General features: G+C 48.5%; 1 long non-coding RNA gene across 1 annotated transcript in view; it reads left to right on the top strand.

Annotated features, from left to right (window-relative positions):
* Nucleotides 1-5,156: 5,156 nt before the first annotated feature.
* Nucleotides 5,157-20,129, top strand: part of LOC140396766 (uncharacterized) — a 434,860-nt gene continuing 419,887 nt past the window's right edge. Inside the window, exon 1 of the long non-coding RNA XR_011936632.1 lies at nucleotides 5,157-5,175. This is a non-coding gene — a long non-coding RNA (uncharacterized lncRNA). The remainder of the gene's footprint in view (nucleotides 5,176-20,129) is intronic.

The following is a 20,129-nucleotide window of genomic DNA, read 5'->3' on the forward strand; positions in this document are numbered from 1 at the left end:
TTAATCAATTGCTTCAAAATAATAATTGATATTGTACATTTTGTGTGTGTCTCAGTGTGAGCTCTCAAACATGTACAGATGTCCACATCAACATGGCATAATGTCGTATTAACTGGGACAAGATCTTATAATATAAACAGTGACCGGGGTCAACTGCAGTGATCACTGGGAAAGGTGCTAATGTGTTCTCAATAGCGATTATGGAAGAGAACCGTTATATATGACAAGCTAATATTCACAATGCCATTCTCTAATGCAGTAATATTTCAGACAGTGTACAGCAGCATTTACAGCTACTGATGCTGCCAGGAATGGAGCCTGTATTTTAGGCAGATACATACATATGAGGGTGAAATAAAATCAGCAGGGGGCCATTTGAATTCAGTTTGCTGTGGTTGTGATTGTTAGATTCCTGTGTCTGACCCTCTCTCTCTCTCTCTCTCTTCTTCCCAACTACAGGGTTGAGAAAAGAGAGAGAGAGAGAGAGAGAGAGAAGTACAGAAAGAGTGTGGGGCTGGGGGGTGATTGAGATTAGAGAGAGGGAGAAAGACCGAGGAGGGAGGTAGTGAAAAAGAGGCTTTCTCTCCATTGCTGCCTCTTTCCATTCTTGTCTCTCTCTCTCTGTCTCCCCAGCATTCTGCGATATCTGTCCATCTCTCTCCAGCTTTTTCGTGTCTCTATAAACCTTCAATCAATGAAAACCATCCTACAAACTGCAATGGGGAGCCTCCAGCACACCTTCCCGGGGAATCCTTGATTTGGGAAAAGATAATAAATAAATGCTGTGAGGTCGATTTTAAAAAGTCCCCTCGTGGACCGGGCAGTGGGTTTCCCAGTTTAAAGAGGGGAGTTTAACTTTCTGAGGGCGGATGTGTCTCCAGACTCGGAATACCCGTGCTGTTCAGGGGTTGGGGTCGTGGCGAGGGGAGATGGAAGAAAGAATATAGCAGTCAAGGGAAGGAACATGTCCCCCACCCCCTGCTGACCTGCCTGTCCCACCCTGACAGGATCACATTGCTGTGTGTAGGATCCTGCTGTGCACCAATGGCCTGCAGCCTTTCCTGAACTGTCAAATTAGTGACCACGCAGAATTTAAAATTAAACTGGCTCACTGAGTGTGAAGCAGTCGGGATGGGGTGAGGGAGTGGGTCTGAAATGAATAGGCCGCAGCCTGGGAACAAGTTTGTCCTCAATGGTGGTGTTTGTGTTTTAGACAGAGCGGTGGGGTTGGAAGGATTTCTGAGGGGTGGGTTTGGGGTTAAACATCCCTGTCTCTGTCCCTCCAGCTTTCTATCTCTCCCATTCCAATAATTTATTTGTGTATTGAATCTTCTAATAAATGGGTTTGAGAATCCCAAGCTGATTTGTGGTTATTTTATTTGGGGGGGGGGCGATGAGGGGAGGGGAGGGGAGGGGGGAGGAGGAATAGGAAGGAGGGGAGGGGAGGGGAGGGGGGAGGAGGAAGAGGAAGGAGAGGAGGGGGGAGGAGGAAGGAGAGGGGGGATGGAGGAGGAAGGAGAGGGGGGAGGAGGAAGGAGAGGGGGGGGAGGAGGAAGGAGAGGGGGGGGAGGAGGAAGGAGAGGGGGGGGAGGAGGAAGGAGAGGGGGGGGAGGAGGAAGGAGAGGGGGGGGGAGGAGGAAGGAGAGGGGGGGGGAGGAGGAAGGAGGGGGGGGGGGGAGGAGGAAGGAGAGGGGGGGGAGGAGGAAGGAGAGGGGGGGGAGGAGGAAGGAGAGGGGGGGGGAGGAGGAAGGAGAGGGGGGGGGAGGAGGAAGGAGAGGGGGGGGAGGAGGAAGGAGAGGGGGGGGAGGAGGAAGGAGAGGGGGGGAGGAGGAAGGAGAGGGGGGGAGGAGGAAGGAGAGGGGGGGGGAGGAGAAGGAGAGGGGGGGGAGGAGGAAGGAGAGGGGGGGGGAGGAGGAAGGAGAGGGGGGGGGAGGAGGAAGGAGAGGGGGGGGAGGAGGAAGGAGAGGGGGGGAGGAGGAAGGAGAGGGGGGGGAGGAGGAAGGAGAGGGGGGGGGAGGAGGAAGGAGAGGGGGGGGAGGAGGAAGGAGAGGGGGGGGAGGAGGAAGGAGAGGGGGGGGAGGAGGAAGGAGGAGGGGGGGGAGGAGGAAGGAGAGGGGGGGGAGGAGGAAGGAGAGGGGGGGGAGGAGGAAGGAGAGGGGGGGGAGGAGGAAGGAGAGGGGGGGGGGAGGAGGAAGGAGAGGGGGGGGAGGAGGAAGGAGAGGGGGGGGAGGAGGAAGGAGAGGGGGGGGAGGAGGAAGGAGAGGGGGGGGAGGAGGAAGGAGAGGGGGGGGAGGAGGAAGGAGAGGGGGGGGAGGAGGAAGGAGAGGGGGGGGAGGAGGAAGGAGAGGGGGGGGAGGAGGAAGGAGAGGGGGGGGAGGAGGAAGGAGAGGGGGGGGAGGAGGAAGGAGAGGGGGGGGAGGAGGAAGGAGGGGGGGGGGAGGAGGAAGGAGAGGGGGGGGGGGAGGAGGAAGGAGAGGAGGGGGGGGGGGGAGGAGGAAGGAGAGGGGAGGGGGGGCGGAGGAGGAAGGAGAGGGGAGGGGGGGGGAGGAGGAAGGAGAGGGGAGGGGGGGGGAGGAGGAAGGAGAGGGGAGGGGGGGGGAGGAGGAAGGAGAGGGGGGGAGAGGAGGAAGGAGAGGGGGGGAGGAGGAAGGAGAGGGGGGGAGGAGGAAGGAGAGGGGGGGAGAGGAGAGGAAAAGAGGGGAGAAGGAAAAGAGGGGACTTCAACCCCAATCCGCACTTAAAAATCGCTTTGTATCTGGCCATACCCAGGTTTGTGTGGGATCCTGCTGTGTACACATACTCTGCCCTCCCCCCTCCCCCTCCCTCCCTCCTCCACCTGATAGCCCTCACAGCGCCACAGTGTCCGGAAATAGATTGAGGGAAAGAGGAGGGTGGGGCTAGTGGGAGAGAAAAATCTTTAATTGGCTGACTGAGAGGAGGCGACGGGGATGGATCTCTGGAATTACAAATATTAAACATGTCCAGTGTGGTGGGACATGTATTACAAACGGGAAGACAGAAACCTTTCAGAGGACATTCCCTCTGGGCAGCACGGTGGCACAGTGCTTAGCACAGTTGCTTCACAGCTCCAGGGTCCCAGGTTCGATCCCCGGCTGGGTCACTGTCTGCGGGTTCTGCACGTGTGTGCGTGGGTTTCCTCTGGGTGCTCCGGTTTCCTCCCACAGTCCAAAGATGTGCGGGTTAGATGGATTGGCTGTTCTAAATTGCCCTTCGTGTCCAAAAAGTTTAAGTGGGGTTACTGGGTTCTGGGGCTAAAGTGGGACAGGCTGGAGGTGTGGGGCTTGGGTGGGGTGCTCTTCCTAAGAGCCGGTGCAGACTCGATGGGCTAAATGGCCTCCTTCTGCACTGTAAATTCTATGATTTCAATTCCGCCCTCACAAAGGGGCTGGAATGAAAAAGGCTGCGATTGGGGGGCGGGGGTGCAGTTTAATCTCCCAATCGCACAGTGCCCGTGTTTTACTGTAATTAATGTCACGGTTCCTTGTGAAAGTCCAATCAAACACTTCTGGGTACACCCTGATTTGGGAAAAAAAAGAAACAAATGCTGGGAGGTATGGAATGCTCGGAGGGCCGTTTGAAAATGTCTCCCAGGGTCTGGGGCAGCTGGTTTCAGTGCTATCTGTAGGATCCTGCTGTGTGTCAGTTACCCGGGGCCTTTCCTGAACTGCAACTCGTAACCACCCAATTAAACAAAGCAAAAGATGGGGACAGTGTAGAGGGAGCTTTACTCTGTATCTAACCCCATGCTGTACCTGTCCTGGGAGTGTTTGATGGGGACAGTGTAGAGGGAGCTTTACTCTGTATCTAACCCCGTGCTCTACCTGTCCTGGGAGTGTTTGATGGGGACAGTGTAGAGGCAGCTTTACTCTGTATCTAACCCCATGCTGTACCTGTCCTGGGAGTGTTTGATGGGGACAGTGTAGAGGGAGCTTTACTCTGTATCTAACCCCTGCTGTACCTGTCCTGGGGGTTTTTGATGGGGACAGTGTAGAGGGAGCTTTACTCTGTATCTATCCCCGTGCTGTATCGGTCCCGGGAGTGTTTGATGGGGACATTGTAGAGTTTGCTTTACTCTGTATCTAACCCTGCGCTGTATCTGTCCTGGAGTGTTTGATGGGGATGGTGTAGAGGGAGCTTTACGCAGTATCTAGCTCCCTGCTGTACCTGTCCTTTGAGTGTTTGATAGGGACAGAGTAGATGGAGCTTTACTCTGTATCTAACCCCGTGCTGTACCCCACGTTTGAGTGTTTGATGGGGACACTATAGAGGGATGTGCAACTTGTAACTAACCCCATGATGTACCTTTGCTGGCAGTGTTAAATGTAATTTCAAATTCTCAAATGAATATATTTTGTTAGCCTCTCCATCTCTGTATCTCTGCTCTCTCTATCTAAACCCATGTTGTACCTGTCCTGGTAGTGTTTGATTGGTACAGTGTATAGGGAGCTTTATTCTGTATCGAACTCCATGCTGTACCTGTCCTGGGAGTTTTTAATGCTGACAGTGTGGATCTGTTGCTGTGCCCTGAAGTAACATGATCATAGACAGGACACATGCCTCTGACCTCTCCTGTGAAGTCACATCTTTAGCAAACCATCGCAGCGAACAGACTGAAAACATTCATGACAGAAAGTCAGGGGGTAGGTCTGTACACCCATCTCGGAGGAGATCTCAACCAATACTGTTTCTAATCATTTCCCAATAGTATTTGAACTCCGCACTGGCTGAGGCCTGTTCTGCAGGCTTCACCCAGGGTGAGTTGTGTCTGGTTATTACCCTGACTGAGGTGTAATTTTAATATCTGAGGGATAGTGAGTGAGGGAGGCAGACAGAAATATAAATGAGTGAGGGACCGAGAGACAGAGAGAAACATAAGGGAATGGGCCAATTGTCATCTTTTTTTAGCCTCTGGTTGAAAGCTGTACCATTTTTGTGTTTGATCATTGCTGAGAGTTTGTGTAACAGAAAAGCGGATCCTGGGATCTCGCTATATCAAATAGTGTCACGTTTTCCTGTCTTTCAGTTAACTTTCTCCCTCTTTTCCCCAGAAATTTGAATTTTGAAGACTGCAATGAAGGCAGGAATCTTTGGACAAGGGCTATTCTCCAGAGGACAATTGGATGGACTGAGGCCTACTCCACAGGCCGCACTCACGTGTGTTGTCTCTTTATTGACGCCCCGGCCTTGCACTTAGACACAAACATATTGACTCTTTGGTGGGTGACAAAGAGCGAATTAAAAATCTGTAATATGAAGCTGTCTAAATTTTGTTTATGAACCCAAAATAACCGGGGTTCTTTAAAATCTGGGTGTCCCGAAAGGCAGGGGGGGTTTGATTTCATTGCCTGAGCCCCGTTCACTCTCCATATATCCTGTTGGCTATTTTAAACGACACAACACTGCTGACTGCACCTTCTGGGATCTTTCTGTGTACCAATGGATTTTGTTTTAAAAAGGGTTTTCTTAGTTCCAAGAGGCAGAGGCAGTTTAACTCTTTCCGAGGATTGAAGGGAGTTCTTTAGACTTGGTCAAATCCCCACACACAGGTTGATGGGAGAGGAAGGGCTTTACATCCAGGGGGGAATAGGGCTCGTAGCAGGAGTGAGAGGGGGCGGGAAGAGGAAAGACAGCATCCCGCCTGGTTCGGTTCACATTGCTGCTGCTGTGGGATCTTGCTGTTCACGCACAGGCTTGTGGCCTTTGCCCGCAAAGCAATTGAGATCACAGCTCTTAAAATAAAAAAGCACACGGACTGCAAAGTGGGTTCGAAGGTCTCAAATTTTAAAGTCATGGGAATGAGGGAGTTGCTGAACTGTTTTCACAGACGACTGAGGAAGATATTCAGCCAGGATCACATTGTTGCATGTGGGATCTTACTGTGCAATCAATACTTCCGTCAGTGTGTACAATGCCGCAATGATGGAGAAACAGAGAGAAAGAGAGAGATAGAGAAATCCACGATGTGAAATTCTGAACTCAATAATGAAAGTGTTATCATTTTTGGGATCTCTCTGTGCACAGGTTGCCTGCAGAATTCACAAAATTAGCAACAGTGGGGTCACTTTTAAAATCAATCCATTGATGGCGTGGAATTACAGTCCCTTAACTTGAAGTGCGTATAATTCTGGAATGAAGCCTGTATTTTAGGCCGACTCATAAATATGAGGGTGAAATGAAATCAGCAGGGGGCCATTTGAATTCAGTTTGCTGTGGTTGTGATTCTGAGATTCCTGTGTCTGACTCTCTCTCTCTCTCTCTCTGGGGGTGATGGAGGTTAGAGAGGGAGAAAGACAGAGGGAGGTATTGAAAAGAGGCTTTCTCTCCCTTTCTGCCTTCTTTCCATTCTTGTATCTCTCTCTCTCTCTCTGTCTCCCCAGCGTTCTGCCGATATCTGTCCATCTCTCTCCAGCTTCTTTGTGTCTCTATAAACCTTCAATCATTGAAAACCATCCCACAAACTGCAATGGGGAGCCTCCAGCACACCTTCCTGGTATTCCTTGATTTGGGAAAAGAATAGATACGAATGCTGGGAGGGCGATTTTAAAAAGTCCCCGCATGGACCGGGCAGTGGGTTTCCCAGTTAGAAGAGGGGAGTTTACCTTTCAGAGGGCGGATGTGTCTCCAGACTCGGAATACCAGTGCTGTTAAGGGGTTGGCGTGGTGGTGAAGGGAGATGGGAGAAAGAATATAGCAGTCAAGGGAAGGAACATGTCCCCCACCCCCTGCTCACCTGCCTGTCCCACACTGACAGGATCACATTGCTGTGTGTGGGATCCTGCTGTGTCACTTGTCTGAAGTATTTGAATAATAGGCCTTGGTTAATCAATCCTTTCTCTCAGCACATGGAAGTTGTGAACATTCAAGCCTCACAGTCTGATGTAGTTAACAAACAACTGCATCCTTTGATAATCAATCCATTTCCTATCCCTAAATAGATCGGACAGATTTCCAGAATACAGGAATATCTCAATCAAACTTCAGTTCCCATACACTTGTTAACACTTGACTGCAAAAGGTAAATTCCACAGAGATTCCGAAAGCTTCCACAGAAGAGACAGGTTATATTAAATTTTGAAACAGAACTATTTTAGCTGATGCCTCAATCCTATCACCCAGAAATGTTGTACGTTTTGAACTTCCACTGTTTCTATCTTCTCATCATTTATAAAGAACACGGTTCTATCCTTTCCAAGTCAAAAGTGCATTATCTTATATTTCCCTACACTGAAACATGTCCACCAGTTGTGTCTACTTACAAAACATTAATATCTATCTGCAGTTTGATGTTCCCAGCTATGCTGCTTACAATGCTGTCTAATGTTTGGTGTCGTTGGCAAACTGGGATGTGTAGCATTCGATCAAATTGTCTTAAATGACGAAGATATTCAGTAAACCACTGTGTGCATGCGTGTGTGTGTATCTGAGAGTGTGTGTTTGCATTTAAGACACAAAGGAACATAGGAGCAGATGCAGCCCATTCAGCCCATCGAGCCTGACCCACCATTCAAACAGATCTTGGCAAGACCAGACTCACGCACACTCACACACTCATTCCTATGTTACTACACACAGTCGATTTGTGTCTGGTACATGCTCAATGATTGAGCTTCCAAAGCCCTCTGGAATAGTATAACAAAGATTCCCCATGTTCTACAGAGTGAAGCTCCCTCTACACTGTCCCCGTCAAACACTCCCAGGACAGGTACAGCACGGGGTTAGATACAGAGTAAAGCTCCCTCTACACTGTCCCCATCAAACACTCCCAGGACAGGTACAGCACGGGGTTAGATACAGAGTAAAGCTCACTCTACACTGTCCCCATCAAACACTCCCAGGACAGGTACAGCACGGGGTAAGATACAGAGTAAAGCTCCCTCTACACTGTCCCCATCAAACAGTCGCAGGACAGGTACAGTGTGGTGTTAGATACAGAGTAAAGCTCACTCTACACTGTCCTCATCAAACACTCCCAGGACTGGTACAGCACGGGATTAGACACAAAGCTCCCTCTACACTGCCCACATCAAATACTCCCAGGACAGATACAACATTGGATTCGATACAAAGTGAAGCTCCCTCTACACTGTCCCCATCAAACACTCCCGGTACCGATACAGCACGGGGTTAGATACAGAGTAAAGCTACCCACAACCTGCACTGCCTGTGCTCCTCCCACCCCCCCCCACCCCCCGCCCCCACATCCAGCACTGACAGTGCTCCTCACCCCCCTGCCAGCACTGCCAGTGCTCCCCGCCCAGCCCCATAGTCTGCACTACCAGTGCACCCCCACACCCTCACAGCCAGCACTGCCAGTGCCCTCCCCACAGCCAGCGCTGCCAGTGCTCCTGACAAATTCCAAATTTCTTTACCCGTCAGTCTGGCCTCAATAAAAGTCGAGATGGATTTGCAGGTACAGCATTAGTTATTTTATTTGACTTGCAAGTCTTTCTCAATTGACAGCAAGTACAAAGCACATCTTGCTTCGTACACCTCTGGAATCAACTGAGTCTGTAGGACAAAGAGATCTCTACTAATAACACAACTGGCATCAAGTTTCACATACACGATTCCCATAGGTCATCCTATACCCCTCCTGACCTAGCCATACACTCTAATTGGCTCACTTCCAATCCCTTCCTCTGGCCCCTATTACCCAGCATCCTTTTCTCCTCCTTTGGTGGACACACCTCTTCCTGCTTTGCCATGCGGTCTGAAATCCTTTGTCTGTGAACTCACCAGAATGAGACTGGCCTATCTCTACATTGCAGTAACTAATATCTCTAAAGTAACTATTTTAGATCACATTCGTCATTTCCTCCTATTATCATTCCATGATAACCGAACTATCAATCCATAGCTACGGTCCCTCATCTAAAAGGATCCGTCGCTGCATTTCCAATTCCTGGCATAGCCGCCCCCCCCTCATCTGCTGCATCCTCATGGATTTTGACAGCCAAGATTTTAGGGGCGTTGATGTGTTCCAGTGCACCCCGCATTCTACCCATCACGCATTTAAGGATGGCTGGGCCCACAAAGATGCAGCCGATAGCCACCACTAAATACATGGCCATTTTTATCAACCAGTCCTTCCAACCTCCAAATCCCCAGTTACCCCAAGCGCCAGGATCCCGCATTCCGTCCAGGTGATCCCGTATGTGATCCATAAATTTAGTGATGTTAGCGGTCAAGTCCTGAACTCCCATGATACACTTGCCCTGTACTATGGCGCATACCCCACCCTCATGGGCCAGAAGATAGTCAAGAGCATACCGGTTCTGCATTGCAAACAACCTCAGCTGAGACAATTCCTTGGTTATTGCCCCGAGGGCTCCCAAGGTTTCATTTCCCAAGATGGCAAGGCCACAAATAAAATAATTCCTATTGCTGACAGCCAAGGAACCCCCCACACCTCCCAGTGTCAAGACGCTCAGAATCCCCCACCCAGCTGAGTGGCCCCGGTTGGGTGCGAGAACCTGAGGTTTTTTCCAGTTCTCGCAGAATTCAGCTGAGACTGCCCGGCGTGCTCGCTGATTATGCAGCATCCACGCCGAGCGGCAGGCGACAGTGGTCGGTACTAGAGTCCCAATAGCAATTTGGCGGAGAAATGGGGGTGACAAAACATTGGTCGCTGTGCCATTAAATAAAAAGTAGTGTCCTTGCTCCGTGTGCAGGCTAGCATCACAATCAGTATATCGGTTGCGTAAGGATCCCCCAGTAGCCCAGTTTATCCAGCTTCGAAACTCCCATTCGGGCCGCCTAGCAATGCGGAAAGCCCTAGTCCCAACAGTGATATGAGAGACATTCGCCCAGCCACAATGGAGCTGGAGGCCGGCGTTCAATGGAACGCAGGTGGTGTTGTAACAAACGCATTGGCCAGACGCCTGGGTGATATGACACCTCCTGTCCGTACAGGTGGGGAACAGACATGTTATATTCGTTTCCACCTCTACCAGCAAACAGCCGTATCATTCACTGCTGAAACACTTCTCGTACGACCGGGAATCCCTATTGGGAGCGAAGTGGCTAGGTATATACGCCCTCCACCGTTGCAACCTATCATACTGTGAGTGGGAATTATCCCGAGGAAGGGGAAGGCAAATAGCCGGTGGTGCTGAACCCGGATCGTAAGGAAGAGTGACTTGCTCGGGCAGTGGCTCGGAACGCTGACAATGAACCACCGTTTGGGGAGTGCCCCAAAGCGGTGAAACAGAAAATAACCTAGACCCCGCTGCGGGGTTCAGGTAGCAGACAACCCGTCCGTGGCCATACAAGCGGTGGTAAATCTGGTAGAAGAGATTCATACTACCCGGGTTTTCCTAAGTTTGGCCTTTAACTAAATTAAATGTATCCCCTGATAACCTACGTTCTAACTGTACTTCCCTTCTCACACGCCCCATCCTCTCTCTATTCCCCCTCTCTCTCTCACAACCTCTTCCTACGCTCCCCTGACGGTCTGATGTTACCTTTATCGCACCAATCTTAACACATGCAAAATCAAATTTACATGTACTCCAAAAACAAGGCAATGTCCATATAATGTTCCCTTCCCATCGCCGGGACCGGTGCAATTGCTTCATGAGTCCTGCATTGTCCGTGAACTTGATGACCTTCCATGAGTCGAGACCATGTCCTCGTTTATGGGGGCAGCGAAGAACATCACCTTTGCATAAATGAAATGTCCTTGTAGTTTGGTTGGGGTTACAAATGTAGATAATATTTCCCTTTTCCATGTCCGTCGCGAATAACACGCCAAGCGAGGTGAGGCCGAAGATCACACTGGCGGTGCGTAGCCACCCCATCATGCTCCACACCTGTAAAATAGCACTGAGGAATGGAGGCAGGTTAGTCACCGACCTTTTTACAGTAGTGGAGGTGGACCCAATTTACAGTGATGGAGGTGGACCCAAGCACTCCGCCCCTCCACTTTAACTGCTGTGGGGGTGGTAGGGGAAACTTGGAATGACTCGTCCCATCGCGGCTCCGACCCCTTCCTAGTCCAAATTTTGACCAGGACATAACTACCGGGCTGGACTGAAAGTGAGCTGAGCACTGGGGGCAATGGCTGCTGAGCCGCGCGGACCTGGCCATGGAGCTCCTTGAGCACCTGAGTGAGGGCGAGAACATAGGTGGTCATCTCTTCAGTCATATGGTGAAACCGAACCAGTCTGGAAGCATGCAGGCCCCAGGGAGTTCTAAGAGGCCTGCCATAAAGAATCTCGGCAGGAGAGAGCTAGGCTGGTCCAGCAGGTGTAACCCGCAGCTCTAAGAGGGCAACGGGGAGCAACTCAAGCGATGTCAGTCCCGTGTCCGCTCTTAACTTAGCCAATTTAGTTTTGAGGGTCTGATTGTGTCTCTCAACCAACCCAGCCGCCTGCGGTCTGTAAGCACAGTGTAACTGCTGGCGTATGCCCAACTGGGAGAAAAACTCCTTGTTAATTTGTCCAATAAAATGAGGCCCATTATCAGAACTTAACTGAGCTGGTATACCGTACCGGGGAATGATTTCCCGCATCAAAACTTTAACCACAGTAGCAGCTTTATTATCGATAGTGGGATACGCCTCGACCCATCTGCTGAGCACATCCACAATGACCAAAACATATTTATAACATTGACACCTTTCCAACTCAATGTAATCCAGTTGTAGCGTCTCAAAGGGACCACTGGGCAACGGGGTTTGCCCCATCCCACAAGGGATACCTTTGCCGGTGTTATATTGCTGACAAATCAAACACCGATTACTGATACTCTGGGCCAACCCTTGCATTTTAGGGTGCCACCAAGTGTCCAGCAACAAATCACTAGTCCCCCGAGCCCCACAATGAGTTGCAAAGTGTACACATTCGATGACCCATAAAGCCAGTACATCAGGCATACAAGTCTGATGTGCTGGCGTGGTCCATAAAGAGGAAACAGAATCATATGCACAACCGTTCCCACATTTGTTTATAATTCTCAGGAGCGTCCTCCTGTAACCTTATGACGTCTTGGATGGTTGGCATTGGCTTGTCAGAGGCAGACCTATTTATAGCAGAACGTTTAGTCTGACTTAACATTTTAGTCACCATCACTTGCTGAATTTGCGCGGCTGTCCGCGCTGCACAATCTGCTTGTTCATTACCAACGTCGACTGGGGTCTTACCGTTTGTGTGGGCAGCGCATTTAATGATGGAAATCTGCGCGGGCATAAGGAGGGCCTGTAGTAGGGCATTAACTAATCCCCGGTGGGATATTTGACCACACATAATCATGTCAGGTTGTTCTGATGAAATATCACTCAAATCGTCCCTTATTGTGGTAGTTTCCTGAATCAAGGCTAAACAGCCGTGGCCAGGTGCGTCTTCATGGACAGGAGGACCACTAAGAAAACAGACTGGATTGATAGTGGTACAGTGTTTAAATGTCAGACGTGGATTGTTCAAAAGGTATATCTTATACCTATTCTGACGAGCTGCGGTAACATGCTGAGTCTGCAGTTTCCTCAGTAGTGCGATGACCGAGTGGGAGCGATGCACCGTAATATCCTGTTGGAGAGTGAGAGCATGTAACGGCTGTGCGAAGGCATTGATTGAACGTAAATCCTGTACTAATCAGTACTGGTCTGGCTTGGCTGGTTTAGGCACAGCAAGTATGGGGGTGTTACATTCTGATTGGCAAAGGACCAAAATACCCTGTTGCAACAGCTCTCGGATTAATTTGTCCATCGACGGGGCTGCAGTCGAGTGTTAATTGTTTCAGGGACCTCAAAATATTTTATGGCACAGCCGTCTGGCATGACTTGACGTGCGTACTCTGTTGGATCTGAATGATCCACTGCCCTCCTTACCATAGGCCCCAAATCCCTGGCATGGTACTGGTCGTGGACCTGACGTGTAATATGAGGGCTTACCGAAGCTGACTGTGGCCATAAATGTGGTGGTATTGTAACAGAATCGGCTTTACCTTCTTTTCCCGTGACTGTGGCTGTAACCTTGACTGGCCATTCGGTCCCAATTAATGGCTGGTATTTGTCCTCCAACTCCCTGTTTGTCAAATGCCAGGGTAACGTGGTGCAGTGAATGTTCAATGTCTAACGTCCGCCACTGGGGTGTGATAGAAATATAGCACTGTTTCTCATCCTCCATGATTGGACCGTTACCCCTTCGTCTCCGAACTCTAGCTGTAGCTGGAAGATACACAGTAAATCTCGGGCCAACAATTTACAGTCCAATCCAGTAGTCACTACAACTGATGATCTGCAGACTTATTCTCGTAAGTGACTGTCACAGGTTCAGAAATAGGATACTCACACACCTGTCCTTGGAACCCCGACAAATGCTGCGTGTGGTCAGATAGTGGTAGTCGAAGTACTGATAGCAGAGAAGACATGGCTGCTCCAGTGTCGATTACAAATGGGTGATGTTCATCTCCTATCTGCAGAGAGATAATAGGTTCCCTGACCGATTGGAGAGTCCTTATGACTAAATTAGCTAGTCAATCCTGTGTTGGGAAAGGGTTTGCCTGGGAGAAGTCAGTGTATCTCGTCTGTCCTCCCCTTGGTGGGTACCCCCTCCTTCTGCTGCCTGTCTTTTAAAGGGGCATTCCTGTTGCCAGTGATCTGCACGGCCGCAATTAAAACATGCATTGCTCCCTCTATATCTGCCCCGTCCTCTTCTCCCAGTAGACCAATGGCCCCTCAGAGGGGGTGGCGGTTGTAAAACTGTTGGTGCATACGGTGGGCCATAAAAAGGAGCTGAGGGTCCCTTTGGGTGGGTTTGATATCCTCCCCCTCGCTGATCCACCCACCCAAAGTCACAATATTGGGGCTCCAGCTGGTAAGCCACCGTTTCTGCCGCTGGTTGGGGTCGCAGATCATCCTTTTTCATTACATACTCAGTCTTAATCTTTGTAACTGAGCCTCCTTCCTGGCCTACACCCTCCTTCCAATAAAATCTGACTGCCCTTGCCATCTGAGAAGGGTCGTTCTCTGTCCAATTCATGTTATTACATTTCACGGCAGTAGCCACAGAAGGTGGTAGGCAATGCATTAACATAGCACAATATTGAGGGGAATTCTGACCCTTTGGATATGGCAAGTCGCCTGACTGCCCATGGTAGATTTCATAAAACGTTCCAGAAAATCCTCTGGCTCTTCAATCTTCTTAGGTTTTAGGTCTAAGATAGCAGAAATATTTATGGGCTTTTGAAATGTGCTATTCAACGCATTCAGGATTTGTGTCCGTCTATCGTCGTCTAACGCATGGGCTTGCTGAAGTGTGGCCTGGCTAGCATAATTCAAGTGATTAAGATGATTGCGGTACTCTGCTGGGGTTAGAACCTGCTGGACTAGGGCCCAGAGGTCCCTAGAATCAGCGTGATAAATTGTGATGGTAGTTCTCAGGGAATCCACGAAAGCAGCAGGAGATTTTTTCTATCTGGGATTGTAGCCATAATAGCCATCATCTCACTGGGTGTCCATGGGAAATAAACGTCTATCGTGGGCTGGGCCCCGGCAGTCACTGCGTCAAGGTTTGGTATCTTCCTAATCGGCAACTGTCTCCGAGTCTCACCAGGGGGCACTCTAGCTATTTCCTCTGGTTCTTCCAAGACTTCGACGTCCCTCCCTGTCACTAGAGGGAGTTCTTTCTCTTCAGAATCATCCCTGGCATCTCCCTTTGTTCTCGAAATTTGCGGTTTCCCCTTGGTCTGAAGGGATTTAGGTGGTATGCTTAATTGTTTCTGGTTAGGATCAAGCCCTTCTCTCGCTGTCCGAGATCGGGTCCTAGAGCTAACTGGGCTTGCGGAACAGAGTTCCTCTTCCCCTACTGATCGTGAAGATGGCAAATCGGGGCCCACGCTATCAACCAAAAGGACTGGAGTTACTGGCATGATTGGAATCTGGGGAGCAGTGACTGGATATAAATTATTATACACTGGTGGTTCTGGAATTAGTGCAGACAATGCTACAGGTGCAGTCGGAACTTTTACTGACATTTTTAAATCATCGAATTGATCATTTTCTGTCAATTCAAGGCCAGCCATTGAACTACGTAGCCCATCTTTTGTTTGACTCGTGCCTTTCATGTCTTTACTTGCGCGTTTTTTTTTGAATGCACATTCCTTTTTCAAGACCTGTAATGTTTTTTTTTTTAACCCTGTTCACTAATTGGAATTCCCATTTTAAGGGCATTGTCCTGCCAACTTGATAACATGATCCTATCTCTTTCCTCTTGACAATATTGTCTCCATAATCTAATTAACTCTTTAGCTTTCATACTTTGGCTCTTTCTTTTTTTTTAATATATATAGTTTTTTATTTGCTTATTTATAACCAATGGCAATTGTTCTTTTTACAGTGTTCTTTTAAAACTTAAAATGTTTGAAAATTCAAATTGAATGACTGCAACTTGCAAGCTTAGCTCTGATCTCAACTCCGAACTAAATTTACGATTTGCTCAACACAAACTTGTATAACATTTACAACTTAATTAATTGTTTATTTTAAATATTTTTCTTTTAACAAGTTTTTCTTACATTCTCAAAAATGTTGGCTGCTATCAATGAGGGAGCAGTTAGCTGCGGTGATGTATACCGGAGCAAAGTCAACTGTCATCTCCAGATTTACACTTTTTGAAATGTTGTCAGTGAGTTTCTTTAAGTTTCTATTAATTCACAAATAAAATGAGATAAACATTATTTCAAGTAAGTAAAACTTAAGATTCTGGCAATTTCAATCAATTGCTTTCGAAAATAATAATTTTTATCAAAGAGGTGGAGAAACCCACTGGTTTCCTTTAATTAATTCAAAACGTAACTTTGCTGGAGTTCACTGACTCAAAGGAAAGGTATCCGATTACACTACAGGCTGCTGCTGTTATCACAAGGTCTGAGTGAGAAGCACTGTCTGTCGTCTTTAACTTTGGCTGCTGCTGTTAACCCTTCGAGAGACTTCTGCTTTAACTAACATGCAGCATCCAGTTCTATGGATGTTCTTTGTTATGAAATTTATCCAAGCAATTCCCCACAATCTCAACTAGTCCTCAGAACTGCGTTTTTCGCCACTACAGTCCAAGGGTACAATTTTAGCTTAATCAACTATAGATTTAAAACACTCACACATGGAATTGAATCATCTGTTTTAGATGTCACATCAACCCATAACCTAACCCAAGCCGAATCAGAACTCACACATGGAGTTGAACCATTTTCAGATTTAGATGTCACATCAACCCATAACCTAACCCAAGCTGAATCAGAACTCACACATGGAGTTGAACCATCTGTTTTAGATGTCGCATCAACCCATAACCTAACCCAAGCTGAATCAGAACTCACACATGGAGTTGAACCATCTTCAGATTTAAAAACACTTATTTAACTGAACCCTCATCTGCTGAAGTCACATCAGTCATCAACAACACAATTAACCCTAAACTGAACTATCATTTATGACATCCCATCAGTTTAATTTGCTAATCCCCAGACTGACCTTTGATTTCGTCAAGATGATCTTTCCGTACCAACCGCGAGTGACCAGACTAATCAGACGATAAGATGAGGGGAAAAAGCAATGCGCGGTCATTTTCTAGCTATACATTGTGGGCCCCTTCTTCCCTCTCTCCCTCTTGATAATCAGTCTAATTCTGATTTCGCGGTTGGTCAGAACCGTCTTGAGAAATCCCGGGTTTCCGGCACCAAATGACAAAATACAAATTTCTTTACCCGTCAGTCTGGCCTCAATAAAAGTTGAGATGGATTTGCAGGTACAGCATTAGTTATTTTATTTGGCTTGCAAGCCTTTCTCAATTCACAGCAAGTACAAAGCACATCTTGCTTCGTACACCTCTGGAATCAAGTGAGTCTGTAGGACAAAGAGATCTCTACTAATAACACAAATGGCATCAAGTTTCACAGACACGATTTCCATAGGTCATCCTATACCCCTCCTGACCTAGCCATACACTCTAATTGGCTCACTTCCAATCCCTTCCTCTGGCCCCTATTACCCAGCATCCGATTCTCCTCCTTTGGTGGACACACCTCCTCCTTGCTTTGCCATGCGGTCTGAAATCCTTTGTCTGTGAACTCACCAGGATGAGACTGGCCTATCTCTACATTACAGTCACTAATATCTCTAAAGTAACTATTTTATATCACATTCGTCACAGGCACCCACCACCCTCTGCGTAAAGAACTTTCCACACATATCTCCTTTAAACCTTTCCCCTCTCGTTTAGGAGACTGGTAACAGCAGGAATAAGCTGTTTTTCAGTCTGTTACTGCATGTCCTGAGACTTTTGTACTCCTGCCCGATGTAAGACGTTGGAAGAGTGAGTAAGCCGGGTGGGACGGATCTTTCATTATGCTGTCCGCTTTCCCCAGGCAGCGGGAGGTGTAGATGGAGTCAATGGATGGAAGGCAGGTTCGCGTGATGGACTGGGTGGTGTTCACGTCTCTCTGAAGTTTCTTGCAGTCCTGGGCCGAGCAGTTGCCAGACCAGGCTGTGATGCATCCCGATAGGATGCTTTCTATGGCGCATCTGTAAAAGTTGGTAAGAGTTCATGTGGACATGCTGAATTTCCTTAGTTTCCTGAGTAAGTATAGGCGCTGTTGTTCTTTCTTGTACGTTGCGTCAACGTGGGTGGACCAGGACAGATTCTTGCTGATTTCACACCTAGGAATTTGAAACTGTTAACCATCTCCACCTGGGCCCAGTTGGTGCTGGCAGCGGTATGTACAGCACTTTGCTTCCTGAAGTCAATGATCAGCTCTTTAGTTTTGCTGGTGTTGAGGGAGAGATTGTTGTCGCTGCACCACTCCACTAGATTCTCTATAGCCCTCCTGTTTTCTGACTCATCGTTGTTCGAGATCCGGCCCACTATGGTCACGTCGTCAGCAAACCTTCAGATGTAGTTGGAGCCAGATTTTGCCTCGCAGTCGTGTATGAGTAGGGAGTATAATACGGGGCTAAGGGCACAGCCTTGTGGGCCCCGGTATTCAGAACTATTGTGGAGGAGGTGTTGTTTATTCTTACTGAGTGTGGTCTGTGGGTCAGAAAGTCGAGGATCCAGTTGCAGAGAGAGGAGCCAAGTCCTAGGTTTTAGAGCTTTGATATGAGCTTGGCTGGGATTATGGTGTTGAATGCGGAGCCATGTGTCGGGCCATGGAGATGGCGTCTGCTGTGGACCGGCTGCGGTGATGGGCGAATTGCAGTGGATGTAGGCATTTTGGGAGTATGGAGCTCATGTGTCTCATGACCAACCTCTCGAAGCGCTTCATTACGTTCGATGCCAGAGCCAGTGGACAATTGTCCTCGAGGCACGTTACCCGGCTCTCCTTTGGCACAGGCATGATGGTGGTCTTCTTGAAGCAGGTGGGGATCTCGGAGCGGAGTATGCAGCGGGTGAAGATGTCCTTGAACTAATCTGCCAGCTGGTCCGCGCAGGATCTGAGTGCACGACCAGGGACACCGTCCGGGCCCGTCGCCTTCCGAGGGTTCACTTCTAAGTTCGCCGATCTGATTTAGGAAGGTGTAACGTTGTGTTTGGTGTGACCGGGGCTGCTGGGACAGTCGGCAGCGCTTTGATGGTGTCCTGCACGAACCGAGCATAGAATGCATTGAGCTCATCAGGGAGGGGGCGCTGCTGCTGGACATTCTGTTCAGCTTCGCTTTGTAGCCCGGTATGTTCATTATCCTGTTCCATTGTGAAATCTACTGTTGAAACTGCTCCCAGCCTGTCTTCAGACAGTGTATTCCAGATTATGAGCATCCCCTGTCAGTGTGTATCTAATTCCATTGTGAAACTTTCAATTGAAACTGCTCCCATCTTGTCTTCAGACAGTGTATTCCAGATTCTAACAACTCTGTATTAAATGTCCCAACCGTCTTTGATGAATTATTGTAAATCTTGTTACTATTGCTAGTTCCAGTGGAACCCATTCTGCTCACTCTCTTTAAACTCCTTCCTAATTTGGAGTCCTCTGTGAAATTGCTCTTTACTTTAAACTGATCTACAGATTACAATTCCAGTTCACTAATCCCCATATTTAACTGAAATCCTCCATCCCTGACAACACTCCATTAAATATCCAGCACGGTAGCATGGCGGTTAGCACTGTTGCTTCACAGCCCCAGGATTCCAGGGTTCCAGGTTCGATTCCGGCTTGGGTCACTGTCTGTGCAGAGTCTGCACGTTCTCCCCGTGTCTGCGTGTGTTTCCTCCGGGTGCTCCGGTTTCCGCCCACAGTCCAAATATGTGAAAGGTAGTTGGAATGGCCACGCTAAATTGCCCTTAGTGTCCAAAATTGCCCTTAGTGTTGGGTGGGGTTACTGGGTTATGGGGATGGGTGGAGGTGTGGTCCTTGGGTCGGGTGCTCTTCCCAAGAGCCAGCGTAGACTCGATGGGCCGAATGGCCTCCTTCTGCACTGTAAATTCTATGAAATCCTTTGCTATGTCTCCAAGATCCTCACATCCTTTTGTATATTTAGCGGCAGAACAAGATGCAATTCCTCAGCTATGGACCTCTCTATAAAACTAGTTATAACTCGATAGGCTATTGGCAAAGTGTTAGAAAGTGGGATTCAAATACTCAGGTGGTTGTTTTTGACCTGCCCAGTCCAGATGGGCCGAATGGCCTTTCTGTGCTCTGAACTTCGATGACTCTATGATCCGAACATCCCTCTTTTAGGAGTCTCCGCCTCTATTGCTCAAGTTAAATATCTTCTGAGGTTTTTCCAATCTTATCACCATGACCTTCCAGTGCAAAGTGTAGACATGTACCCGCTCCCTTCCTGTACACTTTTTAAACTTGTCCCGTTTAGTTTATATTTCCTGTCCTCAGCCCTCCTCCCTTATGCATCACCCACACGACAGTGATTTAAATGTACTTTACCCGTGACCCTCCCTTTCACAGATCTGGGAACATGCTGCTGAAGATTGCTGCTACCCTGCTCACTGTGTCATTGCTGAGTGTCTGTCATTTGTGAATGTTGAAATTCTTTCCATTGAAGCCTAACGCAGTGAATTGTATCTTGAAGAGCAATTGTCCTCATGTGGACCCCGAGTGAACATCAATGTCTCCCCCCTCCTGTCTGAATAACTATCATTCATCGTTTCGCTCTGCTTTCT

This window comes from Scyliorhinus torazame, chromosome 20 (genome assembly GCF_047496885.1).
Source record: "Scyliorhinus torazame isolate Kashiwa2021f chromosome 20, sScyTor2.1, whole genome shotgun sequence".
In the NCBI taxonomy this organism is placed as follows: Eukaryota; Metazoa; Chordata; class Chondrichthyes; order Carcharhiniformes; family Scyliorhinidae; genus Scyliorhinus; species Scyliorhinus torazame.